The 21,619-nt window shown below is 41.0% G+C and overlaps 1 long non-coding RNA gene across 1 annotated transcript in view; it reads left to right on the forward strand.

Moving 5' to 3' along the window:
* Positions 1 to 21,343, forward strand: part of LOC149121358 (uncharacterized) — a 33,150-nt gene extending 11,807 nt beyond the window's left edge. The window contains exons 2-5 of the long non-coding RNA XR_016223771.1: positions 3,472 to 3,578; positions 17,801 to 17,875; positions 20,238 to 20,277; positions 21,025 to 21,343. This is a non-coding gene — a long non-coding RNA (uncharacterized LOC149121358). The remainder of the gene's footprint in view (positions 1 to 3,471; positions 3,579 to 17,800; positions 17,876 to 20,237; positions 20,278 to 21,024) is intronic.
* Positions 21,344 to 21,619: the final 276 nt, after the last annotated feature.

Raw genomic sequence — 21,619 nt, forward strand, 5'->3', positions numbered from 1 at the left:
CCTTCTCCCCACCATTACCCGCCTTTCTGCCCCCTGGCTCTGACTTCTGTGTACACCTTGTGCCCGACGATCTCGCTTTCCAGGTGGAGCATTTTAGGGAGGGTTCCAGTGTGGGGTGGGGAGGACCAAAGGGGGTCGCCCCACACTATACCCTTCCAACAGCGTCACCACCAGCCTGCTTTGGGGGGGAGTCTCAGCCTGATCCCTGCCTTAGCCCCCAGCCACCCCGAGTGTGTATGGGGGGGTTGGCACCCCCTGCTAAAGCACAAGCTCCTTAGTCCCCACCCCATCCCCACCCCAGCGCTGACCCCAAAGCACAATATCCTGGTCTCTTGGCAAGCAGCTGGGGCCGAGGGTGGGCGGGGGACTCCAGCCAGACCCTCAGAGAACAGTGGGCGTGCCCAGGTGTGTCCAGGCCTCCAAGGCCTGAGTAGGCACACCGGCTCCCTGGAACTGGGGTTCTCCTCCCTCCCCACCTTTTCCCGCGGTGGGGGCGCTCTGCAGTGCCAGGGCCAGGTGGCAGAGCCCAGTGGTCTTCAGGGACCCCAGGAGGTGGCCCCTGGCTTCCGGGCCTGTGGGGGTAGGCCGGGGGGGGGGTGCAGGGGAGGGAACTTCCCACCAGGAGAGCCAGACAGGGCAGTGCCTTAGCCCAGGAGCCCCCCGCCCCCAGGCGGCCAGCTGCTGTCCCTTCCCTGAACTTCTGTAAAGGAGGAGCGGCGTCTGGAAATGTGAACCCCGGAGTATCCGTGATAGAATAAATGAAACGCCTTTGTGACAGAAAAAAAAATTCTAGTCTCATACAAATTTATGTTCATATCTTTGGAAAATATTACTTTAATAGAAATAGATATTCGTCTGTAATCATCAGCTACATGTACTTACTATTTATAAGGATTCATTGCATAGTCTAGTGCATTTCCATGTCAGAGAAAACTATTTCGGGACGAGGCACTATCTAAGCAGGAATTCTTAAGGGGGAGGGCATCAGTTGCTGCTGTGAAAGTTTGATTCCCTGAGAAATGATGATGACACTGATGGCCGTTGTTTTTAGTCAGGCACAGTGTTCCTTTCTGAGGGATAGGTTCAGAGTCCTCAACACAGTGGCTCCATGACAGCCTCTGGTCCATTAACATCAGTATAGAGATGAAACGTACATAGGGTGCCTCTCCCAACTTGGTGCTGATTGTTTTCAGGGACCCAGTGCCTGCAAGGTAGAATAGTTACCACTAGATGGCACTCCAGCCTTTAAAAGGAACCCTTCAATGCCCATGCCTCTAAACTATTCCATTCAAGGCTTTTGTACACCTAAATGACCCAGGTTATGAACCCTCACAACAGCTGTTGTTAACCTACCTTATGAGTGAAACTGGTGAAAACTCATCTCTATGTCCTTAATTGTGGTACTCAAAAATGAAACATTTGGGGAAGAAATCACGGATTTCAACCTTGCCTTGTTGCTAGAAGCAATTTTGCCCATAATATCTGGAGTATCATGTGTCCTTCTAGTGTCTCTTGTCTTCCATCTTATTCCAGGGAGGTGTGTTTTCTAATTCTCATTCCTTTTTCCTCTCCACCAATTATTTAGTTTTTTTCTGAACCTTAGTTTCCTCATTTGGAAAGGAAGATAAAAAACACTCTCTCCAGAGGGTTATTGCAGAGGTTAGAGGAGATTTATGTAAAATATTTGTTCATAAATAGAATTTTTGACATTTTGATGACATCATTGTTAGAGTTTTGCTATTTATTTGTGCTCTCTCTCTCTCTTCTTCCCTCCCTCTTACCCACACACTCCTTCTCTCCACATACCTCTATTGTGAGTATTCATGAAAAATCTGTCTCAAGATAGAACCATACATGAATTTTGAAATGTTTGCACTGAACTTTTTTTTCCATGAACCTTTTGATGTACTCTTATATATACGTTTTTATATAAGACAAAATTTAGCAATTTCTTTTTACTTCAGTTGCACTTCTGGAGGTCTTTGGGGAAGATGTGTCTTTCCTGTGGTCAGATTTTTGAGCTTCAGGTGTTCAGTCGGTCATATTCATGGCTGTTAGCCTAGTATGTGAGGTTGTCTTCTCCTCAGATGATAGGGTGTGGTGGGTAATGACTGCAAGCACATGTGAATAGGATGACTAGAGGTTCCAGTGGCTTTCTTTTCAGCAAGCCTCTCAAGATATTGTTACCAGGGTTTCAGCATTGATGATAAATGTGACATTATTAAATTTGAGAAAAATTCATAAAGCCAATCTTACTTGCCTCCACTGTTGACAAATGATTCTTTTTTTTTTTTTAAGATTTATTCATTTATTTGGAAGTCAGAGTTACAAACAGAGAGAGGAGAGTCAGAGGGAGAGAAAGGTCTTCCACCCAATGGTTCACTCCCCAATTGGCTCCAGTGGCTGGAGCTGTGCTGATCTGAAACCAGGAGCCAGGTTATTCTTCCTGGTCTCCCATGTAGATGCAGGGGCCCAAAGACTTGGGCCATCTTCTACTGCTTTCCCAGGCCATAGCAGAGGGCTGGATTAGAAGTGGAGCAGCTGGGTCTTGAACTGGCTCCCATATGGGATGCTGGCACTTCAGGCAAGGGCGTTAACCCGCTGTACCACAGCGCTGGCCCCGAAAAATGATTGTTAGTGTTTGGTTTGGTACGAAATGCAGGGAATATGGGTCTAATTCCTTTATTCAAACTCAGTAAATGAGTTGGGACAATGAATTTCCAGTTGTTTCCCAAGAGCAGATTTATTTGTATATTAATGAGGCACAGGTGTTAGGCCCCTGGTGCCTGCATGCCTGGGAGGTGTACTTCAGTTGTTTATCTACTCAGCCATAGGTACTGCAAGGTATTCAGGCTTGCCTTTAGCAGTTTTTACAGTGAGGGTTTTTAATTTTTAATTTTTTTTCAAATTTACCCATACCTGTTAAAATTTTAGAACTGATCATGTAGAGAGAAATTGCAGATTTCAATAGTGAATAGCAATAACAGCTAAAGTAAGTAGTCTCACTATACTTAACTGCCCAGCCTAACATTAAAGAGAAACAGGTTTATCTACACGAATATCTCATGTGATACATTAGTGTAATCAACAATTCACCTTTCTGTGTGTATTTTTTGAAATATGTCTTTGGCAGTCAAGTATGTATTGGAGTCAAGTGTTTATATTAATATTCATTTTTTTGTTTATTCACTGAACTGCACTACCAGCATTTTAGTGGAGATAGAATAGCCTCCTTAAACTTTATGAATTTCAGTCACTGGCATAATTATAGCTATCTACATATCCATTAAATGTACAGAAGAACTGTCTCCCAAAAGACAGCCATGCATTCAGAAACAGTACACAATTAAATATACATGATTTAAAAGTTTTGTTTCTTAGGCTTGTTTAAAATTAATTTCCTGTAGTGTTCCTTTCTAAGCAGAAGAATTCTAACAAAGGGATTCCCATGCTTTGGTTTCTTTCCTGTAGGAAAGAATGGGAAGAACAACTTGTAAACAACAATTACTTGGCAATAAGGGCAGAAGGGGATTCATGGGCAGCTGGGAAGCAGCAGGTTCCGCAGCATTTGCTGGAAGGTAAGAAGAAAATATTTATTTACAGTTTGTGATTGCAATAGATCAACACATGACCTGATGCCCTGGAAGATTACCCATGAAGGGGATCACTGAATTTTCCGAGAGACTTCGCTCCTAGTCATTTGTCCATTCATGTTTATCTTTCACAGGACATTTACTAATGAGATGAACCACCTTAGTCCTGAGTAACTGGTGATGATAAAATAACCATCTTTTCTTCTTTGGATGGTGCAAACATCAGAGCAACACTTTGACGTTCTCCAAAAATGTTTGCAGAAACTCTTGAGCTGGGCAGGAAAGGGAGGGGGCAATTAGCTTTCAGGTTCTTACTGCATCAAGTGCCATCATCTAGTCATCCTCTCTTTTCCTTTCATAAATAGAGGATAGGAAGAATTTTTTACAATTCTTTTACTTAAAATCACAAAGTCAAGGCAACAAGGAGAAATAGAAGGAAATTGGGTTAGTGTCTTTGGAAGGGAAGAAGCTTTGGTTATCAAAACTGGTAATGATAATCAGCAGCCATGTTTTAAGTGCTTTGAAATAGTACCCCCTTTTGTTCTCCAAAATTGAATTAATTGGGATTTAGACTGGTTTCTAAAATGACTTCTACTGAAAGTTTTTAGGATTATCTGTATAAATTGAGCATACTGTGTCTGTGCAAGTAAAGACAGAATGAAATGCTGAGACAGTTTTAGATTTAGTAATTTAGATTCAATAATTCAAATGCATTTTTCTTCTATTAAATACAGGCAGTAAAGGCAGGAAACCTGCTGCTAGACTATTTGTATACAAATATTTGTATACCACCCAGTTCCCTGTTGTTTAACTTTTAATATTCATTTGCAAAAAATAAATGCAAATCCAGATTTATTTTAATGTTTTATTAAATAAATTAAAACAGATTTTTCTTTTCAAGCATTAAATCACAATGTACAGCACATTAAGGACAGAGATCCTACATGAGGAGTAAGTGCACAGTGACTCCTGTTGTTCACTTAACAAATTGACACTCTTGTTTATGGCATCAGGAATCACCCTAGGCTCTTGTCATGAGTTGCCAAGGCTATGGAAGCCTTTTGAGTTCACCGACTCTGATCATATTTAGGCAAGCTCGTAGTCAGAGTGGAAGTTCTCTCCTCCCTTCACAGAAAGGTACCTCCTTCTTTGATGACCTGTTCTTTCCTTCCACTGGGATCTCACTCGTGGAGATCTTTCATTTGGTCATTTTTTTTTTGCCAGAGTGTCTTGGCTTTCCATGCCTGAAATACTCTCATGGGCTTTTCAGCCAGATCCACATGCCTTAAGGGCTGATTCTGAGTCCAGAGTGCTGTTTAGGACATCTGCCATTCTATGAGTCTGCTGTGTATCTTGCTTCCCAGGTTGGATCGTTCTCTCCCTTTTTTATTCTATCAGCTAGTATTAGCAGACATTAGTCTTGTTTATGTGATCCCTTTGGCTCTTAGTCCTATCATTATGATCAATTGTGAGCAGAAATTGATCACTTGGACTAGTGAGATAGCATTGGTGCATGCCACCTTGATGGGATTGAATTGGAATCCCCTGGTATGTTTCTAACTCTACCGTTTCAGGCAAGTCAGTTTGAGCATGTCCCAAATTGCACATCTCTTCCCTCTCTTATTCCCACTCTTATATTTAACAGCGATCACTTTTCAGTTAAGTTTCAACACTTAAGAATAACTGTGTATTGATTACAGTATTCAACCAAAAGTATTAAGTAGAACAAACAAAAAAATACTAAGAGGGATAATGTATTAAGTTGTTCATCGACAGTCAGGGCAAGGGCTGATCAAGTCACCATTTCTCACAGTGTTCATTTCACTTCAACAGGTTTCCTTTTTGGTGCTCAGTTAGTTGTCACCGATCAGGGAGAACATATGATATTTGTCCCTTTGGGACTGGCTTATTTCCCTCAGCATAATGTTTTCCAAATTCCTAACAGGGATCACTTTTCAGTTAAAATTAAACACCTAAGAATAATTGTGTGTTAATTACAGAGTTCAACCAATAGTACTAGAACAAAAAAATACAAAAATGGATAAAGTATTACATTGTACACTATGAGAAACAGTGACTTGATCAATATATTTTAATCATGTATTTTTCTACTTTTTATTATAATTATAAATTGTAATCATGTATATTTATAGGTTATAAAGTTATGTGGTTTGTGATTACCATATAGATAGATTAAATCAAACTAATTAACCTATTCATCATCTCAAATATTTGACATTTCTTGTGGTGAGAACATCTGAGAATTATTCTCTTAGTGAAGTTGAAATGAATAGTACTCAATGATTACCTCTATCACCATGCTGTATATTAAACCTCAAAAATTAAAATAGCCTTTCTGAGCTTTGTACCCACAGATTATCATCTCCCTGCTTTCCCCTATTCCCCAACCTCTGATAACTACCATTCTACCATCTACTTCTATGACTTCCATTATTTTAGCTTCCACATATTAGTGAGAACTTGATCATTGGTCTTTTTGTGTATGGTTTGTTTTGGTATAATGTTTTCCAGTTCATCCATGTTGCCCTCAATGATAGAATCTCTTCCTTTTTTAAAAGGCTAAATGTTAAAACAAAAAAGGCTAAATGTTATTTCTTTATACACACACACACACACACACACACTTCACACACTTTTTTTTATCTGTTAATGGACACTTAGGCTGATTTCATATCTTAGCTATTATGAAAAATGTTGAAATGAATATAGGCAGGCAGACATTTATTCCACATACTAAGTTAAAATCTTTCCAGTAAGACACTTTGAAGCAGTATTGATGAATCATATAGTGGTTTTAGTTTTAGTATTTTATCTCAACTTTATGGTGGCTGTACTAATTCATGTTTCCACCAAAGGTGTATGGTGGTTATCTTTTTCTCCACATCCTTGCTAACACTGGGCTATCCTTTGTCTTTCTGAGAAGAGGCACTCTAACAGGTGTGATGTTTTAATTTGCATATCCCTAAAGATTAGTGATGTTGAACCTTTTAAGGTTAGCCTTAGTTTGTCTTCTTTTGAAAAACATCTATTCAAATCCTTCTTTTGAGAACCGTTCATTCAGACCCAATTTTTGAGTTGTTTGAATACTTATATATTTTATATATTAAACCCTATCACATATGTGGATTGTCAGTATTTCCTCCCAATCTGTAGGTTATCTCTTTGCTCTGTTAATTGCTTTCTTTGCTATACAGAAGTTTTTAGTTTTGATGTAATCTCATTGTCTTCGTTTCTATTGTCTGCATTTTGTCAAATCTAAAAAAAAAAAAATACTGCCTAGACCAACAATGCATAGCTTTTCCTCTGTATTTGCTTTAGTAGTTGCACCATTTCATTTAATTTAATCCACTTTGAGTCAATTTTTATATTTAGTGCAAGATAATGTCCCAGTTCATTGTTGTTTAATTGAATATACAGTTTTCCCAGCATCACATATTGAAGAGACTGTCCATTCACATTGTATATTCTTGTCATGTTTATCGAAGTTCAACTGGTATAGTTGCATGGGTTCTTTTCTTGACCTTCTGTTCTATTGCACTGACCAGTATGTCTAATTTTATGCCAGTACCATGTTATTTTAATTACTATTGCATGTAGTATAGTTAGACATAAGGTAATGTGATGTCCTAGCTTTGTTCTTTTTGCTTATGATTCATTTCACTGGACTATTTGTTTTTCTTGTTCCATATTAATTTTAGGATTTTTTTCTATATATGAAAAATGATGAGGGTGGGAGTGTGGGTCAGAGGGAGGGTGAAAAATATCACTGTGCTCCTAAATATGTATGTAGGCAACACATGAAATTTGTTCACCTTATATAAATAAAAATTATTTACAAAAAGGAAGTTGATGTTGGAAATTTGATGGTTATTGTTTAACAGATTAGTTCAAGTAATATTACTTCATCAATATTCTTGTAATCCATGAACATGGGATATCTTTTCATCTATCTGTGCTCTCTTCAGTTGCTTTTATTAATGTTTATAATTTTGGGGGTATAAGTCTTTCACTTCCTTGGTTAAATTTATCCCTAATTATTTACTTACCTATTATTTATTTATTTATTTTCTTATGGTAATTGCTAAGTGCAGTTGGTCTAAATTCTTTTGTTTGTTTAAGAAAGTTCATCATTTGGTGTAGAGAAATGTTATTGGTTTGGGCTAGTACTATGTATATTTGTTTAAATCAAGTTACTTCACATATTTGAGAGAGAAACTTAGTTATTTTAAGTATTGATCAGTTGCCTTTGGGGGCTACATGGTATAGTGGGTTGTGCCATGGCCTGCAATGCAAGAATCCCTAGGGTTGCTAGTTCTAATCCTGGCTGCACTGCTTCCAATCCAGCTGCCTGCCAATGCATCTGAGAAAGCAGTGGAAGATGGCCCAAGTACCTAGGATCCCTGGATCCAAGTACCATGAGAGACTTGGATGAAGCTCCTGGCTTCAGCCTAGCTCAGCCCTGGGTGTTGCAGCCATTTGGGGAGTGAACCAGCAGACTGAAGATTTTTTTCTCTGTGTCTCTCTCTCTGTAACTCTGCCTTTTAAATAAGTAAACCTCTAAAAAAGTGTTAAAGCTGATTATCATTTTTTCTATCAAGTAATTCAAATCTTAGATTATTTAGTCTAAATTTCATTTTGAAATACTTATTTTTCTTTGCTATTCTGTATTTTCAGAGTTTCATCTTTTTTACAATACCATTATCATTTTCTTACCACATGCAGAAGCAGCTTCTCTTATAGTTTTATGGCTTTTTTTAAAAAAAGTTTTATTTACTTATTTGAAAGTCAGAATTACAGAGAGGGAAGAAAGGAGGCAGGGAGAGAGAGACAGAGACAGAGATGGAGAGACACAGAGAGAGAGAGAGGTCTTCCATTTGCTGCTTTACTCCCCATCTGGCCACAGTAGCCTGAGTTGAACCGAACCAAAGCCAGGAGACTTGAGCTTCTTCCTGCTCTCCCATGTGGGTGCAGGGTCCTGAGCACTTGGGCCATCTTCCACTGCTTTCCTAGGATAAAGCAGAGAGCTAGATCAGAAGTGGAGCAGTAGGGACTCCAACCAGCACCCATATAGGATGCCAGCACTTCAGGCAACAGCTTTATCCGCTACACCACAGTGCCAGGTCCATACTTTCATTTTCTGATAATAAAAATCCATCTCTAGACCCTGCTAATGTGGAGAAAAAGGTACCCTAAATACACTTCTGGTGGGAATGTAAGCTAGTATAACCATTGTGGAAGCCAGTCTAGAGATTCCTCAGAAAATAGATCTATCATATGATCCACCCATCCAATTTCTGGGAAAACGCCCAAAGGAAATGTAATAAGCATATGAAAGAATTATCTGTAGTCCCCTGTTTATAACAGCTCAATTCACAATAGCCAAGGTAGGGAATCAACCCAGATTTCCATCAACTGGTGACTAATTAAAGAAAATATGGTACATATATACATACTCATCTATAAAAAAGAATGAAATTCTCTCTTTTGCAACAAAATGGGTGCAACTGGAGACCATTATGCTAATGAAAGAAGCCAGACCCCTGAAGACATGTGCTTTCTCTGATTGGTTGTAGTTAATATATAGAGTACAAAAAAAAAAAAAAAAAAAAAAAAAACTGTGTATATCCAGCTAAACTGACATCTAATGATTTGATTGTTGTCTATATCTTGTCTGATGGACTGTGTCTCCTTGTCTCTAGGCCATTCAAACAAATAGGGCAACTATTTTACAACTTCAAAAAGTGTATGTAAAAGAGGCTCATGGCATAAGTTTGGCCAAGGAATTCAGAGGCTGGTTGAGATGCCCATGTCCCTTATTGGAGGTTCCTGCATTTGCTACCTGGATGTGTCTCACGACTGAAGAACCCTCCTAGAGTAGGCCTTGGGAGTCCACTGGGATGGCTCAAAAATAATATTACTGCCACCCTCCTGAGAGATCTGAATTGTGTTCCTGGCTCCCAGCTTTGGCCTGTGTGCAAGCTGTTGTGGGCATTTTGTAGTGAATCAGTGGGAGTGCTGTCTGTCCATTCCTCCCTACCTCCTCTCTGTCACCCTCTCCATCTGTCCCCCTCCCCTTCTCCCCTCTCCATCTCTCTGTCACTCTGCCTCTATAATAATTTTAAGATGCTTACTTAGTACATACACACACATACAGTCTCTCTCTCCCTCCCTCCCTCTCTCTATCTCTCTCTCTCACACACACACACACACACACACACACACACACACACCACAGCCTAAAAGACCATGTTCAGATTGGGGAGCACATGTGATATGGCCAACCATAGAGTCAGGAGCCCTGAGAGGATGAAGGTCAATTCTCTTTAAGACAGGTTTCTGGTGAAAACTTCCTAGGTCCCATGAGAGCTACATTAATCACCTTCAATGACAGCCCACAGTGACCTAATTACTTCACACCTCTTAAAATTTCCTGTTCCTCCCAAAATCGCTGAACTAGGGACCAAGCTTCCAACACAGAAACATTTTGCAACACACTCAGACTATATCACACATAGCACTGTTCCACCTAGCTTTCTAGAATTCATAAATGGGAAATACTGATGTGCAAAAACCTGCATCATCACAGAGGGCGCTGCTTTTTCTTCAGAGGTTACTCAGCAGAGCGGGTGGGTGGACAGGGGAGGGAAGGAAGAGGCAGTATGCTGTTGTTCAAAATGGAGACTTGTAGGGGTCTGCAGCTTGAGAGAAAAGTTTTGTGTGAGGGTGGGAGGGATAGGGCAAGTGTGGACAGAGAGATAAAGAGAGAGATAGAGAAAGAGGCAGTGACTGAGTAGAAGGAATAATTTCTTGTGTGCTCAGCATGGTGTAGTTTGCTGCAGTTCACAATAATCTTCATTTTGTGAGCAAATAGAAAAGCAGAGACCAAAGGTTTCCTCTTCAGAGAAGAAAATTTTACCTTGATTCAATGAGTATCTGTTGTCCACATGTATTGATCTATCATACCATAGTAAGCAAATATAGGCAGTTTTAAGGATTCATCTCAGATTGTTTCAAATGTTTAAAGACAATGTTGAAGGATCTGATTTGTTCATCACACGGTGCATACATGGACAGAGATGGGATAAATGCAGGCCAAGCCCTAGAATGAAGCCCACCACAGTGTCAGTGCTGCCTGGTTTTGGATGGTTCGATATTGAAGGTTATGCAGCAGTGTTACAGAAGTTTCTTCCAGAAGCCAGGCCTCGCAGGTTGTGACAGAGGGAAGGAAGGAAAGGCAGATTTCTCATACATGTTTTGTACCTTTTACCTCTACTACACCTATGTTGTTTCTCTTGTTGTTAACATGGAATTTTCTTTCAAACAAAATTTGATAAGATTAAATGCAATAAATATAATAAATTATATATAGTTTAATATAAATATAATACATAAAATTATACATGTGCTTATATAAGTGTAAGCATATATAATGTATAAATATATATAAATAAAATATATGTAATCATCATGTTATTTTTCTCATGGCCAAAAGGGAGAGAAATTCAAAGGTCACATGGTGATGATGGCCCACATCTGCTTGTTGATGTCTGAGGTCTGAGGGAAGAGTTAGTGGCTGGGACTGAATCCACAGTGGGGAGTTGGAGTTGTCTGGAGATGGCGTCACTCAAGACAAGCAGTGGAGCTTGGATTCAGGCTGAGGGCTACATGAAACTTCCCATGAGACCTAGGTTTCCTACATCAGGGGAGCCCTGGGGCATGCAAAGTGCTGATCTGCTGGTCAAGGGCTCCACAGATGAGTGACACCAGTGACCTGGCAGAGGCTCATGGCATTTCCAGACAGAACTCTGGAAGTCCCACAGAGTGCCTTCCACACCATGTGACAGTGATGAGCAAACCCAGGAGCAGCTCTGGTTCACAGGGAGGAGAGACACCAATAAACATGTTTAAATCAGCCATGAGCACAGATTCCTTTCTTTTTTCTTTTCTTTAACATGTGTATAATTTAACATTTGTATAATTTATTTGCAATACTGGATGTGAGAGGCATAAAACATCTGGCAATGGCATCTTGCCTCTGAACTTGATTTATAAAACTATTACCTCAGTTTTCTGTATTTTGTGGTTTACTTGGGGAATGATGACAAGAGTCTTTTTAAAGATTTATTGTATTTATTTGAAATTGTTGCAGAGAAAGGCAGAGCCAGAGAGAGAGAGGTCTTCCATTCCATTGGTTCACTCCCCAAATGACTGCAATGGCCAGAGCTGAGCTGATCCAAAGCCAGGAGCCAGGAGCCAGGAGCTTCTTTCAGGTCTGCCACACAGGTGCAGGGACTCAGGACCTTGGACCATCTTCTACTTCCGCTGTGTCACTGCCAATTAAAACTGAAAATGGGTAGGAGGCATAATGATGCTGAGCAAAGAGCAAATATAATTTCCTTGTCCTCCAAGACACATATCAACAGTCAGTTTTTGCCATTAGGATTACCTGAAAAATGCCTTCCTCTGTGGGTCTCCGTGAATACCACGCAGAGAATCCAGGAACTCAAAGGGGAAAATGTAATGCAGAAACTATCAGTCTGATCTACAAATGAAATACTGGCAAGATGATAAATGGTGCCTTCAGCTTCTAGCTTCCAGATTGTGCAGACTGGGCGTTCATATAGGAGGATCTTCCATAAACTTGAATTTCTTCCCATGACTGTGCTATGCCTGGTTCTCTTTTCAGTTCACAAAATAATTGGGGAAAATAATTAAGTCCTTTGCATTTCCATAACCAGAGCATTGCTCAGACTTCACAAACCATAAAAAGTCTGGACACAAATTGGTGTTGATTAAAGGATTCGTGTGTATGGATCTTGAGAGGCTACAAATGTCAGGCTGGTTTATTAAAGTTCATCTGGGCTGCTGATTAAGATCTAGTCCATGAGGCCGGCCCTGTGGCATAGTGGGTAAAGCTGTTGCCTGCAGTGTTGGCATCCCATATGGGCACCGGTTCAATTCCTGGCTGTTCCACTTCTAATCCCACTCTTTGCTATGCCCTGGGAAAGTAGAAAACAGCCCAAACCCTTGGGCCCCTGTACCCACGTGGGAGACCTGCAGGAAGCTCCTGGCTCCTGGCTTCAGATCAGCACAGCTTCAGATGTTGCAGCCATCTGGGGAGTGAACCAGCTGATAGAAGACCTATCTCTCTCTGCCTCTGCCTCTCTGTAACCCTTCCTTCCATATAAATAGAGAAATCTTTGAAAATAAATCTAGTCCACAAAGTTTGCTGTTCCTCCCCAGTACTGTGCCGAGCTCCAGCCATGTGCTCACAGAAGTTTCCCAGCCAAGCCTGCAGGGCCCAACTGGCTGGCCCAGAAGCCCCAGTTGCCTGGGCAAGCAGCATGAACACGGCCAGCTTTGGAACAGCACTAGGCCACTTTCAATATAGAGATGCCCCTCAACTTACAATGGAGTGATGTTCCAATGAGCACATCAAAGCTGAAAATGAATATATTTAATATGTCTAACCCAGCAACAACTGGAGCTTCTTCTAGCTTGCCTTAAACATCTGCAGAACTCTCCCATTATCCTATCTGGGCAAAATCATCTTAACCTAAATGTGGTTAGTCCAGACATGCTGACCAGTTCATGTAATTTATTGAAAACTAGACTGAAATGAAAATCAGCTTGGTTGTGTGGTTACACTGTCACAAACCATCAAGTTGCAAATGCATAAGCCAAATCACAATGCATCAAGGACCATCCATCATTCTGCATGTTAGTCCTTTGTCAGGTAAGGAACTTAGATATTTTCTCCCATTCTGATGGGTGTACATTCACGCTAATGATTGTTTTCTTACTGTGCAGAAGCTCCGGAGTTTGATACAATACCATTTGTCTAGTTTTGCTTCTGTTGCCTGTGATTTTGAGGTCTTGTCTGAAAAATCATCGTCTATATCAATGTCCTGAAGTACTCCCTCTAGGGTTTCTTGTATCCATTTTATAGTTCGACATCTTCCACTTAGGTGCTTGATCTATCTTGAGTTTATTTTGTATATCGTGAGAGGTAGGGATCTAATTTTCATGTCCAGTTTTCCCAGCACCATTTATTGGAAGAAACAACCTTTCACTAATGTATGTTCTTGGCAATTTTGTCAAAAATCAGTTGACTGTATGTACATGGATGAATTTCTGGATTCTCTATTCTGTTCTGTTGATTTATGAGTCCATTTTGATGCCAGTACAATGCTGTCTTAGTTACTATGCCTTTGCAGTGTGCTTTGAAATCAAGTATTGAGATTCCAGCTTGATCTTGGGGGAATCTGGACTTCCTGACTTGTTTGCATTCTGTGGTTCCATAGTGTAGGATACGTTTTTCTAATTCTGTATAAAATGCCATTGATATGCTCATATGGTTCACACTGAACCTATAGATTCATTCAGGTGTGTGTACATTTTAATGCCATTAATGCTTCAATCTCTGAGCAAAGAATATCTTAATTTTTTTGATTCTTTCACCATTTTTTTCATCATATACTTTTATACTTTTCATTGTAAAGAGCTCTCATTGAATTTCATCCTAAATAAATTTTTGTACATTTTATGAAAGGGATTCTTTCCTTGATTTTTCTTTCAGCAAGATCATTATTGGTGTATAAAAATTCTCTCTTTTATGTTGACTTTGTAGCCTGTGACTTTACGATATTGCTTCTCCAGTTGTAACTGATTTTTGGAATTTTCTACGTACAATACCATGTCATCCACAAACATGGATATTTTGATTCCTCTTTTCTGGTTTTTATGGCCTTTATTTTTTTATATTGAGTAAGAGTGGTGAAAATGAATGGCCTTGTCTTGTTCCGTATTTTAGAGAAATGCGTTCAGGTTTTCCACATTTAATATGAAATTTGCTGTTAGACTGTAATCTGTTGCCTTTATCATTTTCAGGGATGTCTCTTGTATACCTAGTTTGTTAAGAATACTTATTATGAAGGGGCGTTGAATCTTATTAAATACTTTCTCTGCATCTCTTTCAGTGGATTGTGCATGGTTTTTGTTCTTCATTCTGTTGGTCTGACTTAGGATGCTTATTGATTTCCAAATGTTGAACCATTCTTTGATCTCTTGGATAATCTCTCTTGAATATGATGTATGATCTTTTTTTAAAAAAGATTTATTTATTTGAAAATCAGAATTACAGAGAGAGAGAGAGGCAGAGAAAGAGAGAGGTCTTCCATGTGCTGGTCCACTCCCCAACTGGCCACAATGGCCGGAGCTGCACTGATCCGAAGCCAGGAGCCAGGAGCTTACCCTGGGTCTCCCAAGCAGGTTCAGGTGCCCAAGGACTGAGCCATCTTCTACTGCTTTTCCAGGCCATAGCACAGAGCTGGATTGAAATTAGAGAAGCTGGGACTCAAACTGGCACCCATATGGGATTCTGGCACTGTAGTCAGCAGCTTTACTTGCTATGCCACAGTGCCAGCCCCATGGATCATCTTTTATATGTAGTGCTGGATTTAGTTTGCTAATATGGTGTTGGAATTTATTGCATCTATGTTCATCAAGACTATTGATCTGTAGTTTGCTTTTTATGTTGTGTCTTTGTTTAGATCTGGTATCAGAATAATATTGGCCTCATATAAGGGGTTTGACAGAGTGCCTTTCTTTTCAGTATTTTTGGAATAATATTGTATTGGTCCCTCTTTAAATATTTTGTATATTGCATTGTATTGTTTTGTAAATATATATTGTATTGGTCCCTCTTTAAATATTTTGGAGAATTCAATATTAAAACGTTCAGATCTTGAAAGTTTCACTCATGTAAGTTCTTACATTCCTCCTTCAGCTCATTGCTTGCCATATGTCTGTTCAGATTTTTTATATCTCCTTACTACAATCTTGGTAGGTCATATATATCCAGGGATTTATCCATTTCTTCAAGGTTGTTAGCATTTAGCTGTTCATAGTGGTTGCTTATGATCCTCTGTATTTGTGTAGTGTCAGTTGTAACATCTTTTATCTCTTATTATTTTAGTTTTTCTTTTTGTTAGTTTGTCTAAAGGTTTGCCTATTTTGTTTCTTAAAAAAAAAAACCTTTTCATTTTGTTGCTCTTTTATTTTTGTTACAGTTTCGTTAATTTCTGCTCTGATGTCATTTCTTGCCTCCTGGTAATTTTGGGTTTGGTTTGTCATTGTTTTCTAAGCCCTTGATTTCCATCATTACATTGTTAATTTGACATTCTTTTGTTTTTCTGGTATAAGCTCTATTGCTATAAACTATGTTCTTAACACTGCTTTTTCTATATTCCACAGATTTTGATATGTTATATTTGCATTCTCATTTCTTTCAAGACACTTCCTGATTTCCTGTTTTATTTTTTCAATTGGCTAGTGTTCAGTAGCTTGCAATTTAATTTTTATGTTTATAAAATTTCTGTTGTTTTTGTAATTTTATTCCTTTGTTTTCTGAAGAGATAAATGTATATTTTCATTTTTTTAAAGATTTTGTTTATTTGACAGGCAGTGTTAGAGAGAGAAGAGACAGAGAGAAAGATCTTATCCATTGGTTCACTCACCAAATACCCAAAACGGCCAGAGGTAAGCCTACCCACAGCCTGGAGCCAAGAGCTTCTTCTGGTCTCCAGTGCAGCTGCAGGAACCTAAGCACTTCAGTTGTTTTCCACTGCTTTCCCAGCCCTTAAACAGGGAACTGGATTGGAAGAGGATCAGTGGGGCTATGAACTGGCGCCATAGGCACAGGCTTAGTCTACAACGCCACTGCTCCAGCCCCTGTAATTTGTACTTTTATTCAACATTGCATGAACAATATTTACCTCACTAAAAATAAGCTGCAAAGTCATAGTAATAAGCTGTACAGATGCATTAGAATTTATTTAATCTGGCTGTTCCTACAGAATGCCTGTTTTTCCTTTGCCTCAGTTTTTGGTTATTATAATATATAATGCTGAAATCAATATACTTTCCTATAAATGTATGGCATGGTGGGTCAAACCGCCAGCTGCAATGCGGGGCATCCCATATTGGTGCTGGTTAACATCCTTGCTGCTCCACTCTCAATCCAGATTTCTGCTAATGGCCTAAGAAAAGCAGAGCAAGATGGCCCAAATGCTTGGGCCCCTGCCACTCACTTGGGACACTGGATTAAACTCCTGGCTTTGCACTGGCCCAGGCTTGACTTGTAGCAGCCGTTTTGGGAGTGAACTGGCAGATAGAAACTCGATCTCACTGTACTGCTTTGTAATTCTGGCTTTCAAGTGAATAAATTTTTAAAAGAAAAAATAAAAACCACATGCAAATTGTACATGTTTATAAGGCAGTATGTAATGGTTAAACAAAATCCTTAATGCCAAGTCATTGGAAGGAATGTTTCTCACATCAATTTTGCTGTCTTTTTATCTTGCCTGTGGATTTTGTTTAAACTTTGTGTAGTCAAGGTTATCAGTCATTTCCTCTCTTCTGAGCTAAAGCCCAAAATACCTTCTGACAGGATCACATCAGTTGTGCGAGTCCCTCTAGGGCTCAGTTCCACAGCCCAGGCCGCCCGCCCACAGGACTTTCTGGTCCATGAGGCTACGCGGCTCTAGGCGCCCCTGACAGGCTGCTCTGGTGAGATCCAGCTCAGACCCGGGGACTGGCCCGCGTGGCCGAGGTCACGAGGGAGGTGCCCCCTCAGGGAGCCGGCCCTCGTGCAGTTGGGGGCAGTTGCGCTGGAGAGAGCTCCAAGGCAGATGACCAGGGCCTCGCGGGATGTCCCCTACTTGTTGAGCGAGGTGGAGGTGGTCCAGGTCCGTGCACCTTTGAGCTCCTGTCAGTTGGTCAGCTCTGTCCCATGTGCGTTAGCGCCAATTGTCAAGCGCCCCCCATCGTCCACTTTTATATCATCTAATGAGGTTAGCCAAGCGGCGCGTCTGGAGGGGGAGGTGGGGGTGGAGAGTGGGGGACCAACGGACGCTCAGAAGGTTACAGTTGGGGCTGATTAACCGGGTACATGGTCGCAGTTAGCGGTTGGATGGATGATAGTGTGCGGCTTGCTTTTGTAAAATAATGCTTACTGTAATTCATTTTCTTTACTTAGAAGTTATAGTGATTAATATACCGATACTAATGTATGTAATCACATATACGAAGATATATTGAATATAAGTAACAAATATACAATGTATAAATGTTAGTATTTATATCAGAATATTAGAATATTATTTTTCTAATATTATAAATATTAGAAACCTACAGAGGCAGAACCTGCAGCTATGGAGAGTTGACTGTATTGTTCAAAACCTGTAGCCCTCATCAAACAGGTAAGCTTAAGTCATTCCTTCTACCACAAACACCATTTAGCTCTAAGTGTTTGATAGAAACCAGTGAGTGTGTATTGCACTGGATGAGAAACAAGCCCACCTGAGCCCTCCCAAAGGATGGACTCAGAAGCATGAAGGAAGCAGAAGACAAGTTGTTTATTGATACATGGTAATTTTTTTTTAAAAAAGATATACTTATTTATGGCTAGTGCCGTGGCTCAATAGGCTAATCCTCCACCTGCAGCACCGGCATACTGGGTTCTAGTCCCAGTCAGGGCACTGGATTCTGTCCTGGTTGCCCCTCTTCCAGGCCAGCTCTCTGCTATGGCCCGGGGGTGCAGTGGAGGATGGCCCAAGTGCGTGGGCCCTGCACCCGCATGGGAGACCAGGATAAGCACCTGGCTCCTGGCTTCAGATCAGCATGATGCGCTGGCTGCAGCGCACGGGCTACAGCTGCTGTTGGAGGGTGAACCAGCAGCAAAGAAGACCTTTCTCTCTGTCTCTCTCACTGTCCACTCTGCCTGTCAAAAAAAATGATTTACTTATTTATTTATTTGAGGGTCAAAGTTACAGAGAGAGGGAGACACAGAGAGAAAGGTCCTCCATCTGCTGGTTGTTTCCCCAAATGGCTGCAATGGCCAGAGCTGGGCCAATCTGTAGCTAGGTGCCAGGAGCTTTTTCTGGATCTCCCATGTGGGTGCAGGGACCCGAAGACTTGGACCATTATCCACTGCTTTCCCAGGTGCCTTAGAAAGGAGCTGGATCAGAAGTGGAACAACTGGGACTTGAACCAGAGCCCATATGGAAAGCCAGGGTGCAGATTAACTGACTGTGCTTCAGTGCTGGCCCTGTGTGAACCAGCACACAGAAGATCTCTTTCTCTATATGTCTCCCTCTCCAGCTCTGTAACTGTGCCTTTGAAATTAGTAAGTCTTTAAAAAGGGTGCAAGGAGAGAAGGAGAATGGAATGAGCGTGATGCCCATGCTCTTGGGGTGCAGAGTGAAGAGTTTCAACACATGTTTAGGAATAGCAAGTAGTTTTTTGCTGTTTTTGTTCTGTCCCCAATCTGTTAGCTGAACTGCTTTTTTCTTTCTCCAAGATTATAAATACATTAAGGGCATCTTAGAAATGTATCAGTTTCCAGGCGTAAGACAAAAGAAGAATTTTATACTAGCATTCTCCTACTTATTCCTACTGACATAAAAGGCAGAGACAAGGAAAAACAATGAGCCCACCTAGAAGATTTAGGATATAACATTCCAGGTCTTGGGCTTTTCCATGTCCCTGGGAAGTCTCCAGATTCCCACCTTGCTGTCCAGCCCCACAGGGCTGCCACCTTACCTGGTGCACATGTGTACTGCCTCCAGGGTAACTTCAGAACCCAGAATGAAGTCAGCCAGCTCCAGCCACCCGCATTGGCACCCAAGTCTCTGAGCCCCAAGGGTAATTCAAATTATTTTCCCTCTGGTGAATATCTTTGGAATGAATGGCCAGTGGCCAGCTCCTCATTAAGAGTGAGGTTCCTGTAGTCAGGGCAGGTTCAGTGACAAGGTCTTAGTGATTGGTGTTAGCTAAGAGCTGCTTGGGTGTCTATGCCCCAAGCTTGCTAGTAGGGGAGTAGAGGATCCAGTAGCCCAAGGACAAATATATTAAATATGTGTGTGTTAGATTACATGTTTTTTTTGACAGGCAGAGTTAGACAGTGAGAGACAGAGAGAAAGGTCTTCCTTTTTCCGTTGGTTCACCCCCAAAGTGGCTGCTACGGCTGGTGCATTACAGCCAGCGCGCTTCCCCAATCCGAAGCCAGGAGCCAGGTGCTTCTCCTGGTCTCCCATGGGGTGCAGGGCCCAAGCACCTGGGCCATCCTCCACTATACTCCTGGGCCACAGCAGAGAGCTGGACTGGAAGAGGAGTAACTGGGACAGAATCCGGTGCCCCGATAAGGACTAGAAGCCGTTGTTCCAGTGCCACAGGCAGAGGATTATCCTAGTGAGCCACGGAATTGGCAGTTTACATGTTTTTAAAGTATTTTTAAATTTTTAAAATTTATATAAATGGAACAAATTTTGTGTATTTCATACACACAGTTTAAGAACATAATGCCACTTCCCAAAGGAAGCCTTGATGCTTATGATGCCATGCTTGTCCCAGTAGACAGTGATTAAGTGTCTCTGTGTTGTGTATATTATTAATTCATTTGTATTTGTACACTTATAAACTTGTGTATTTGGCAGTCATAGGTTTATTCCTGTTTGTATTATTTTTGATATGTCTTTGTATATATAAGTAAATATATTGATACATGTTGTGTGTAAGTAGACATTTCTGCAAATAATGACAGTAACATTTCTTCCCTCTTAGAATGTCGAAGTCTCCCAGATGTGAAATTACAGCTATATAGGTAAAGGAAATTTATTTATATTTTATAGACATATCTAAGTATTTATGCAGTTAAATATATGTCTTTAAGGATTCACTCAATATTTTCTTACATTTCCCTGTGTGGATATAGGTAAGTATTTGTCTAAGATTGTCATTTTTGCTATGGACATAATACAAGCTTTAACCTCCCATTGGTGAACTACGGCCCTACTGAGATTGTAGGGACTTTTGGCTGACTGCAGCCATAGATGTAAAACTGGCTCTTGGCCTTGTGCATGGGTAGTTTGTGTCCATAGTTTCCTCCAGTGGTTGGGACATACCTCAATCCAACAGTGGAAGAGCTCACATTAGTCACACCTCATGCATCCATTTGGGAAGGCCCAACCCTTGACCTCTAACCCAGTGACATTGGTCTGTCTTGGCCCCAGAAGGTCTGGAATTCTAGGTGTATATAAATGTGTCAGTATCAGACAGTTCTGGAGAAATCTGGGGATGCCCTACAGATCAGGTTGAGGAGAAAAGCAGAGATATTTTCAAACTCAGTTTATAGATCATAAAAGCTACCTTGTATTTTGTAGCTTTTTGGAGATAACTTTTGTACATATTTTGCTAGACCTGTGACTATTTTTGTGTGGTCCAGTAAATGGCATTTGGTAACATTTGAATTCCAGTTGTTCTCTGCAGGTGTAAAGCACATCAGGAGGCACTGACACACTAACAGTGTCTTTGCTTCTTTTGGTCTCCATCTGCAATGACGCATGCACAGGTTACTCACTGCTCCCCAACTCCTTGGGTAATTGGGAAGCCAGGACCTGAAATCTGTGACTACTGATGAGCAGCGATTCATCTGGCGTCCAGCAGGGGGGCAGCAGGCAAAAAGTCAACAATTGTGAGCGTCCTGCACCGTGGGCAAGCGGCCTGGAGGTGGTGCCCAAAAGCCCCTTGGCTGTGCTGTTCCTGCCGCAGGTGCGTCCCTCCTGAAGAGCACACCCTTGGTTCCTTTCCTTGCAACCTGAGGCTCCTGACTGGGCGCTGATGCCTGAGGAGGGAAATAGCAGCAGAGAAGCTCTCGTTTTCCAGGATGTTCTCAGGCGGGTGATTCTTCACTGTCTCACTTCATATTTTAGCCAGATTTACTTGACAAAAGTATCTATCAATGAAGGGTATAATGGGTGGACATCAGGTCAGGCTATGAAGTTGTTATGGAATCAGGACTGTTTCAGGGAAAAATCCTGACAGACTCCAAGGGCCTTTCACCCTGTGTAGCCTTCAGTGAATGGGGCCTTTCCCTGGCTCTGTAAAGTCCCCAAACACCCACTCTCCACTGGCAGCCAGGCTGAGTTCTCCTTTAGACATCTGAG

This window comes from Oryctolagus cuniculus, chromosome 17 (genome assembly GCF_051225735.1).
Source record: "Oryctolagus cuniculus isolate XC-2025 breed Fujian yellow rabbit chromosome 17, ASM5122573v1, whole genome shotgun sequence".
NCBI lineage: Eukaryota > Metazoa > Chordata > Mammalia > Lagomorpha > Leporidae > Oryctolagus > Oryctolagus cuniculus.